The sequence below is a fragment of the Clavelina lepadiformis genome, chromosome 3 (genome assembly GCF_947623445.1).
Source record: "Clavelina lepadiformis chromosome 3, kaClaLepa1.1, whole genome shotgun sequence".
Classification (NCBI taxonomy): Eukaryota; Metazoa; Chordata; class Ascidiacea; order Aplousobranchia; family Clavelinidae; genus Clavelina; species Clavelina lepadiformis.
In genome coordinates, this window is record NC_135242.1 from 24,621,567 (window position 1) to 24,631,609 (window position 10,043).

Genomic DNA, 10,043 nt, shown 5'->3' on the forward strand with positions numbered 1-10,043 from the left:
TGGGCGTTGGTGTCGACACCTAGATTGTACAGCACAATTGCACACTGATGATGATCTTTGTATAGATGTGATGACGTTGCTACTCGCTGCATGATGAAATCTTCTTTGTCAGGCACATCGACATCTATGAATCAGAAAGAGAAGTTATGACGTTGTCGTTATAGGTGGTGGTGTTGTGGAAAATCATTTCATCTGAAACCGATGGATCGAAAGGTGTTTCAGGTTCATTTTTCAATCAAATGACCAGATCTGTAAACTCCGATCTGGACCAAAAACCTATCCGTGATTATTACACGAAAATTATCTTATAGTCTTTTTTAATTTCAGATTTTTTATCATATAGCATTCAATCTCAAAGTGCAAAGTAATCATGCACATGCTGGATGCTTACTGCCTTGTGGTTAAACTTTGACAACTTCAATTTAGTAATAGATGGAGAGGCAGCTTGTGCAGATAAACAGCTACTTTCAAATCGTTGAAGAAATCACATAGAATAATATGGTAAGCTTATAGGCGATATATAAATACACTAACTTGTACGTAATTGATCCTTTGTTAGTCGGAGGCCAGGATGCATTCCTGAGTGTGTTCCATCTTCAGAAGATTGGAATGCTCTGTCTCCGATTTTAGGCTACTGCAGCCATGGTATGCTGCTTCCTTCATGTTCAAGACAATAAGACAGAATTTTGTTGGTTTCACTTGACTTGCTGTCTATTTCTTGGGCGAAGGGTTGAAAACCTTTCTGAGAATTCAACTAAAGATCATTTAGTAGGAGTGTAACGAAGATTTTCCTTGGCCAGGAAACGTCCCGATTTTATGGCTATTTGATTAGCCGATTTATGCTCTCCTATCTTTTATGCTTTATCCTTTAATAAAAACAAACGTCTTTCTTGTATTAAAACCAAATGTAGACTGAATCAACTCTTGGTCTTTATTGGAATAGGCAACCGAAATATTTGTTCCATTTGACTTCACATCGCGAAACCAAGCTTACACGAGTCGCCATGAAATAAACCACATCATGCCAATTTGACACTTTCAAATACACATAAAACTTATGAGATCTGTGGTGGCCTACTTGCTTGAAACCCGGTATTTAAGTATAAGGGGTCGTTATCCTATTTAAAGAGATTGGGCATGGAATTTTCAATGCAGAAAACACTAAATCAACAACCTGCTATAGGCAGTAGTGGCTTTTGGGTGAAGCGAGCGTGGTGTTCGCCTCTGGTCCCCATTCTACAGCCTCCATGTTTGTGTATACACGTGCTCTAAAACAATAAGCGTTTGTTACGATAAAAGTAAATTAAAAGCCAGGTTCATTACCACTATAACGGCAAGTCGTGTCACCACGAAGATTAAAATGGATTTGATAAAAACATTAGAAATAGTATAACGATAAAAACTAACAGTTAAATGGAACAAGTCAACATACACTCAGGCTCGGGCCCCGGCCACACAACTGTCCTAAAACAATCAACCGACAGCACGAATAACTATATCCAGATCGCTCTCCTCCTTCTCTGTCAGTCTCTCCAAACCAATCAGCAATCTGACTCTTAGAAAGGTAGCGACAGTTGACGCCAAGACGGGAAGTATTAAAAATGTGTGTGGTGCAAAACAAACTCTTCTTAAATACGCAATTTTGCCGAAGGCTGAAACACATGTAAAAAAACATAAACCTAAAAACGTAATAAAATTTGTTAAAAGAACAAACAAACAGAAACGAGCTAGCAGCATCGAAAACACAATGAATCATCCCAGTCGAACTTTTCGTCATGCCTTCGCTAATGCTCCAAATAGCGCGTTTCAATCCCCACGACTTGCAATAAGGCACTCCTGGGTCTTACTCGACGTCCGCGTAGAGCTGTGTCAGCTTTCGCATACGCTGTGATCGCTGAGACAGCGATGCCTGTCAATTCGCTTCTACCGGGCTTGGGTCGATTGCGAAGCTCTCAATATGGTCGCATAGTCTTTTTTGCTCACCGCCTGATTGAAGAGTTTCCGTTTCTTCATCTCTCGAAACCGTCGATAAAGGTCTTGGTTCGCTCATCGCAGTGGTATTGTCACCAAATTTCACGTTTGATAATTCTTTGTATATTAACCATGCTGACAGGCGTGTTAATGTAGCATTGCACTTTGATATCTTTTTAGGTTTATAGTTAGATGTATTCTACGATGTGTTTTTAAATGTGTATTAAGATGTATTCTGCCGGTATTGTTGCCGCCATTCTTGCACACAATGTGTGACTGCGTGTTTAGTATAAGTAATTCATCAATATGTTACTTGTGACTCTTTTTATTGTTTTTAATATGTTTTTTGCATACGTACACGGTTTACGTCTTTACCCACAACTCCCCCCGAGACAACCCCCCAGGTTATTCTGCCCGCAATTTCTAATCTCACTACATAAGTATAATTGATTACGCTGTGGTTTGTAGGCGAGTAGGCGAGTAGGCGAGTAGGCGAGTAGGCGAGTAGGCGAGTAGGCGATATATAACTATACTAACTTACACGTAATTGATCCTTTGTTAGTCCGAGGCTGGGATGCATTCCTCAGTGTGTTCCATCATCAGGAGATTGGATTGCTCTATTTCCGATTTCACTGAAGCCATGGTCTATTGTTTCCCTCATGTTTAAGGCAATAAGACAAAATTTGGTCGGTCTCATTTACTGTCCATTTCTTAGGCGAAGGGTTGAAAACCTTTCTGAGAATTCAACTGAAGATCATTTAGTAGGAGTGTAACGAAGATTTTCCTTGGCCAGGAAACGTCCCGATTTTATGGCTATTTGATTAGCCGATTTATGCTCTCCTATCTTTTATGCAAGCCTTTAATAAAAACAAACGTCTTTCTTGTATTAAAAGCAAATGTAGACTGACTCAACTCTTGGTCACCAAACCATCGTACCATCCATCATCATTAATCAACAAGAAAATGGATTCGTGGGTAGCGTGACATTCTTCGGGGAAGATTTGTAGGGAACAAAGAAAAACGTGTACGTGCATCTACAACTACAATTTCCTAAAAAAGATAAAAAGGGCCAAGACGGTAAACTATTACTACACAATAACAAACTACAACGCAAACTAGTGCCTTAAAAACTTGGACTGTGAATTGAATGAAGGTCCAAGAACCAAATCTCAATTAATCAAAAATCAGTTTTTCTTTTGGCAATTGGTAAAAAAGGGTTTCCTTCATACTTAAACGCATTTATTGGAATAGGCAACCGAAATATTTGTTCAATTTGAGTTTACATCGCGAAACCAAGCTTACACGAGTCGCCATGAAATAAACCACATCATGCCAATTTGACACTTTCAAATAAAAATAAAACTTATGAGATCTGTGGTGGCCTACTTGCTTGAAACCCGGTATTTAAATATAAGGGGTCGTTATCCTATTTAAAGAGATTGGGCATGGAATTTTCAATGCAGAAAACACTAAATCAACAACCTGTTATAGGCAGTAGTGGCTTTTGGGTGAAGCGACCGAGGTGTTCGCCTCTGGTCCCCATTCTACAGCCTCCCTGTTTGTGTATACACGTGCTCTAAAACAATAAGCGTTTGTTACAATAAAAGTAAATTAAAAGCCAGGTTCGTTATCACTATAACGGCGGGTCGTGGCACCACGAAGATTAAAAGTAATTTAATAGAAACAATAGAAATAGTATAACGATAAAAACTAACAACCAGATCGAACAAGTCAATAAACACTCAGGCTCGGGCCACGGTCACACGACTGTCCTAAAAAAGTGATTTCATAGAAACATTAGAAACAGTATAACGATAAAAACTAACAGTTAAATGGAACAAGTCAACATACACTCATGCTCGGGCCACGGTCACACGACTGTCCTAAAACAATCAACCGACAGCACGAATAACTATATCCAGATCGCTCTCCTCCTTCTCTGTCAGTCTCTCCAAACCAATCAGCAATCTGACTCTTAGAAATGTAGCGACAGTTGACGCCAAGACGGGAAGTATTGAAAATGTGTGTGGTGCAAAACAAACTCTTCTTAAATACACAATTTTGCCGAAGGCTGAAACACATGTAAAAAAACATAAAACTAAAAACGCAATAAAATTTGTTAAAAGAACAAACAAACAGAAACGAGCTAGCAGCATCGAAAACACAATAAATCATCACAGTCGAACTTTTCGTCATGCCTTCGCTAATGCTCCAAATAGGGCGTTTCAATCCCCACGACTTGCAATAAGGCACTCCTGGGTCTTACTCGACGTCCGCGTAGAGCTGTGTCTGCTTTCGCATACGCTGTGATCGCTGAGACAGCGATGCCTGTCAATTCACTTCTACCGGGCTTGGGTCGATTGCGAAGCTCTCAATATGGTCGCATTGTCTTTTTTGCTCACCGCCTGATTGAAGAGTTTCCGTTTCTTCATCTCTCGAAACCGTCGATAAAGGTCTTGGTTCGCTCATCGCAGTGGTATTGTCACCAAATTTCACGTTTGTTATATCTTTGTATATTAACCATGCTGACAGGCGTGTTAATGTAGCACTGTACTTTGGTATCTTTTTAGTTGTATAGTTAGATGTATTCCACGATGTATTTCACGATGTGTTTTTAGAGGTATATTAAGATGTATTCCACCTGTATTGTTGTGGCCATTCTTGTACACAATGTGTGACTGCGTGTTTAGTATTAGTAATTTATCGATATGCCACTTGTGACTCCTTTTATTGTTTTTAATAAGTTTTCTACATACGTACACGGTTTACGCCTTAACCCACAACTCCCCCCGAGGAATGTTATTCAGCCCGCATTTTATAAACTCACACCATAAGTGTAATTGATTACGTTATGGTTTAGTGGGCAAGAGTTTTACTGGGCAGTTTACGTTTTGGGTTGTGTAAGTAGGACTGTTCTTTTTATAGAAGGACTGTGAAGGAAATTGTTTTTATACTTCATTGAATGCCATTAAAAGTCAGAAGAACAAAGATTGGTCACATGACTAGCTGTAAGAGAGGGAATTTTCCTGTTTGGAGGAAATTCGAGTTACATTATTTCTAGGTGTCTCTTTTGGTCCTTCACCTGGGCAGAAATAAATATTAAACATTGGCGGTAAACACTTCAGCTCAATGTGTCGAACGGGCCATGGAACGGCCACAGGTGGCGCAGTTTGGTTTCTAATTGTAGTGGTTTGCTGTGACGGGTCTCCGTTTGGTCAAGGTTTCTCGAACCACACGTTCTGCTAACTTTGTGCGTCCCTGGAGGTCGTGAAAATGATGATGGTTTTTGTGAGCCTGTTCTCGAGAGGTCCAACGGTAAGCGGAGCGGCCTTCCGCACAGGAGGTAGAGCGGTGATACACCGGTGTATTCATGAACAGATGCATTGTAAGAAGCCCCAAGCGCAGTCAAAGCATCATCCCAGCACTTATGGTCTTCCTGAAAATAAGACCGCAGCATAGATAAAATGATATGATTATTCCGCTGGACTTAACCATTTCCAGAGGGATGATAGGATGTGTTACGTGTTTTTTCGAATCGCATAAGTTTGAACAAGTCTTTGAAAAGATAATCTTTAAAATGCGCCTCCTGGTTGCTATGCATTACACCAGGGACGCCATGTACCGTAATCCAACGATGATAGAGGACACTAGAAACTTTACTTGCATTTTGAGTCCACAATTGCCATGTTCGAAAATATTTATTAAAATCATCGCCGGTTACTAAGATGAACTGAAAATTAGAGGTCGTGAGAGATAAAAGGCCTAAGATGTCAATCTCGATACGCTGAATAAGCTGGAACTCCGCTAAGTTGACTCTCCCGGAAGCGTCAACGTGGTTTCTCTTAAAAATATCGACACGACAGTTCGCTCATTGTCATGACCTTGGAACTCCGATATATAATCAAAGGTAACTAAGGCTTTATTAAAACAGAATTGCTAGTCTTAAAATAAAATATAATTAGTTACGTAAGACGTGACTGTAAACTACATAACTCTTATATTGATAAACTCTTAGCATTAAGCAGCCTACCCGCCCACACTACGCTTACTACTGAATAACGTCGTACAGATGAAACCAACACAAGAACCAATTAAGGCGGCGTGATTATGCGCGAGGCAGAAAAGGAAGACAAAGGAATATCACCACATTCATTAGATCTTCGAGCTTTAGATGAGCGATGTTTGCTAGGTTTTAATCTCATACACGTAATGCCTTCTCCATTCGTGCGAAAGTTGCAACCGACCGTAAAGTTCATCTCGAACCCAGGATGTGCGCCCATTACTGCTGGAAAGGTCTTCAGCGCGTTCTGCAATTTCTTCATAACTGAGCGCAAAGATACTGTTTTCGCCATCAGCGATTTCCCATAAAAAGTCTTCATCAACGTACGAATGGAACAAATATTTTTTGCACTCGTCAGTGGCATTCATACTAGCGCAGTATGAATCAAAAATCTCTAGAAAATTAACTACTGTATATTATCGTCCAATCGGAAAGAAGGTTGGGACACAACAAACTGAGCAGCCATTGCGACATTTACAATTACAATCAAAGGACTGTGATATTCTGCTCGCAAATTTACGTTACAACAAAAATTATGCAAAAGTCTATTGTTCCAAAATGCGCGTTTCACGTTGCATGAGTCTTATTGTTGATTAGTCGTAGTTTTTCAGAATTTAATAGTTCATGCTAATCACCTATATAATCTGTATATAAAATCGGGGAAAAATTGTGTAAATCGAACTTTCGTGTGAAATGGTCCTCTCCCGCTTCGAGATTACTTTCCTATAGCTTGATGTTTAAACGCTCACATGATCATGATTAAAACATCATGCCAAGACAAAAAAAATGTGTTTTCTGATGGTATTAGGTGCTCGATAGCAACAAACAAATGAAGGGTGTAAGATGCTGAACGCCATAGACAACATTTTAGGCAGCGAAATATTGAAAGGAAATGTGCAAGAAAATCTCGGGCAATTTGTTTATTGAAAGAAAAGCAAAATTTTATGCGGCAGCATAACCCCAGGACACACTGAAATCAATTGCTGGGTCTCCCCTACTTTTGGGGCCTCCATACTTTAGTCGCATCATACCTTGCCGCAGGGCCACCCTCCCCCCAGTCACCGCTGGCCAGTTGCTTTGTTCCTTTAAAAAATATTTTGAGCAAAATGTTTTTTTTTTATCCTCACTGTTATTGTCTCGTGAAAGCGAAATACAACACGCAAAGACTTGGTAAAGTTTTAAAGCTTTTTCGTGCATTTGCTGATGTTTTGTTCTTGAACTTATAAACGTAGATATACGTCATCTGCTCTGCTTATTTGACCATGACTAATACATTGGCTTCACGAAAGCAAACGTTTTGCTTCCAAGCTCACACTTTCAACCTTTGCTTATGTGTAGGCTTATACCATCCAACACTCCAACAGACACTCACTTTTCAATCTTTGGGCCTACTTATGGGTAGGCTTATACCATCCAACACTCCAACAGGCTCCAACTCCACTTTTCAATCTTTACTTATGTGTAGGCTTATACCATCCAACAGGCACTCTAGCTGTCAATATATCTCTTATCTTAGTTCATTTTCTTATAGAACTATAATTGCCACTGTACATCGCAATAAATAATATGAGTTTGCATTTACATTTTTCACTACTGTGCATTTTCTATTGGTTTTGATACGATATTGCGTATGAATGACGTCAACACTGATTGATGTTTATCGGTTTGTAAACCAGTAGCTTACTTCAAAAGAATATTGCGATTGTCGATTGGTTACAATGAGCACAAATATGGACAAAATAATTTAACTTGACTTCATATATATCTCAAAGTATCGTATAACTCAAATCATTTTCGCCGGTTCCAGCATATCGTTTATTAAAATGCATTTAAGCAGCTTAAAATAACTCAGAATATGCGCAGCCAAGCGAAACAATATCATGAAATATGAAAAAATAAATAAACGCTTTATACTCTTTATGTAGGTGAAATAGTCCATATCTATTAACAAACTAAAGGTGCGTGGAACCACAGAAATCAACAGACCGACAAAAGTGCAACGAAAAATGCAATTCCACAAACAAAGTAATAAAATCTATCTTAAGTGAAGAAAAAACATTAAGTTATAAAATAGATTACTGGAGCAACCAAATATTCTGCTAAATCATCAAACATTTCTTAACTTTCAATTACAAAGTTCTGTAGTACTTCAATGATATTTTGACATAAATTAAACGATCGCTTTGCGCTTTGTTTTACGACTGATGTTTTAGTTTGTTGCGTTATTTGGCTGACAACGCGACAACTGACGCCGCCAGACAACGAACTCGGGTCACATTATAGTTTATCTTCTGAGCTGGCGTTTTATCCTCTCTGCCACCGAGCCAACAATGTCGATGGTCACTATACTATAGACCTCATTAATAGCAACCTACTGTGGAAGCCGCGTCATATACTCACAGATCTTTTTGTGACAATTTAGGTTGAATTCCGGGTAGTTTTGTCAAAACTATACGTATAATATGAGCAAAGATTAAGCGTTAGGGCCAACTAATTTTTCCTTCGCATCCATGATCTTTCTACCTCGATGCTGAGTGGTGGCATTTGGACGCTATCTTGTTGACTTCGTGGTCGTCACATTTCAATCCTTAGGACTATCATGTTCTTTTCTGCGTGTTTCTACCTCCGTTGCTGCATGTGTAACAAATGTGGCTACAATACAATTATTCTTGTTACTATATTTAGTCTGTGTTTGAGCACTATTTTGGATTTTGGCATCGTTTGGGTTATCGCTTATGCATTTGTGGTATTTGGTTTATTGATTGGTTGGTTTGTTTCTTGATTTTAGTTCTTCTCTGTACTCAAAAGGTTTTGTTTGTTGTTTAGTTCTTCTCTGTACTCAAAAGGTGTCGTGTTTGGTTTTATTTTTACAGAATTGGGGTTTAACACTGTTGAAATGTGTTCTTGTCGCATTAGTTGCGCGCACCAGTGGTACCGCCGCTTCTCCCGCTAATTACAAAATTCTCCGTCCAGTTTCTTCCTAAAATGTTCAGAGTACATGGGGCAGTTCAGTAGTAAGTGTTGGTGACAGGGCTTTGTCTCTATTGCTTTTACAAAGATCTTTTCTAGTCTAATTTTTGCGATAAATCGATGCATCTGTTGTGTTCAGTTTTTAAATGTAAGTTGTCACCAACACTCAAGACTACAACTCAAAACAAGTTTTAGGTAACACCTTTTGCATGCTTGCTTTATACCAGGGGTTCCCAACCGGTGGTACGCGGGAGCTTTTCAGGTGATACGCGAGCAGCTCTCCGTTGCATGCGATATACAGTATAGTAGTATAACAATTTAATTTTGAGTTGCTAAAATATGCGAAGAACACTTTTATTTCTTTCCGTACTAAATTCTCTGCACTCAGTAAGCTACTTTTATCGATCTTGCTCCCTGCTGTCATTGTTTTTAATACAATGCTGCTGTGCGAATATTGGATCAAATTAGTTGTTTTGAAAATAGTGGTACGTGTTGACAATCCGTGGTGGCTAAGTGGTACGAGAACATAAAAAGGTTGGGAACCCCTGTTTTATTCTGCATGACTTGGTGTCAATCTGTAACACAGTTTACTTTCTTGTGACGTCAGCGTTGATTGAAGAATTTGGCATAAAACAAGTAGCTTATGCGCAAATAACTGAAAGAAATTTTTTGATCCTTTAATGGTTAACTATGTCGATCCAGGTCTAGTTGTGTGGCGTCAGGTGTTGGACCGAAATATATCGGTCCCTGTATTAAGCGTGTCCTTCAATATTTGCATAGTTGGGTTCATATAACTCACTCGTATGTATGCTGGTCTGCTGTTTATAACAAAACATCGTTTATATCGTCTGCACGGCTTTGTATTTATCGGTTCATAAACAAATGTCTTGTAAAAACTAGGGCTGGAACAATTTGACCGGTTAATATTAGCCGCTAACTAAGAGCTCTTGGTTACTAAAGATTTTGTCCGCCATTAACCGAAAACGTACAAGTAGGAAAGAATTTGGAACAAAATTGTTGATAATTCGATAATTCAAGGAAA

The 10,043-nt window shown here is 39.1% G+C and overlaps 1 long non-coding RNA gene across 1 annotated transcript; it reads right to left on the reverse strand.

Moving 5' to 3' along the window:
* Positions 1-1,131: 1,131 nt before the first annotated feature.
* On the reverse strand, positions 1,132-4,130 carry LOC143450282 (uncharacterized). The gene is made up of 5 exons (XR_013114678.1): positions 3,823-4,130; positions 3,454-3,547; positions 2,513-3,021; positions 1,433-1,652; positions 1,132-1,268 (listed from the first exon to the last, which is right to left on the reverse strand). It is a non-coding gene; the product is annotated as an uncharacterized LOC143450282 (long non-coding RNA).
* Between the last annotated feature and the right edge of the window lie 5,913 nt (positions 4,131-10,043).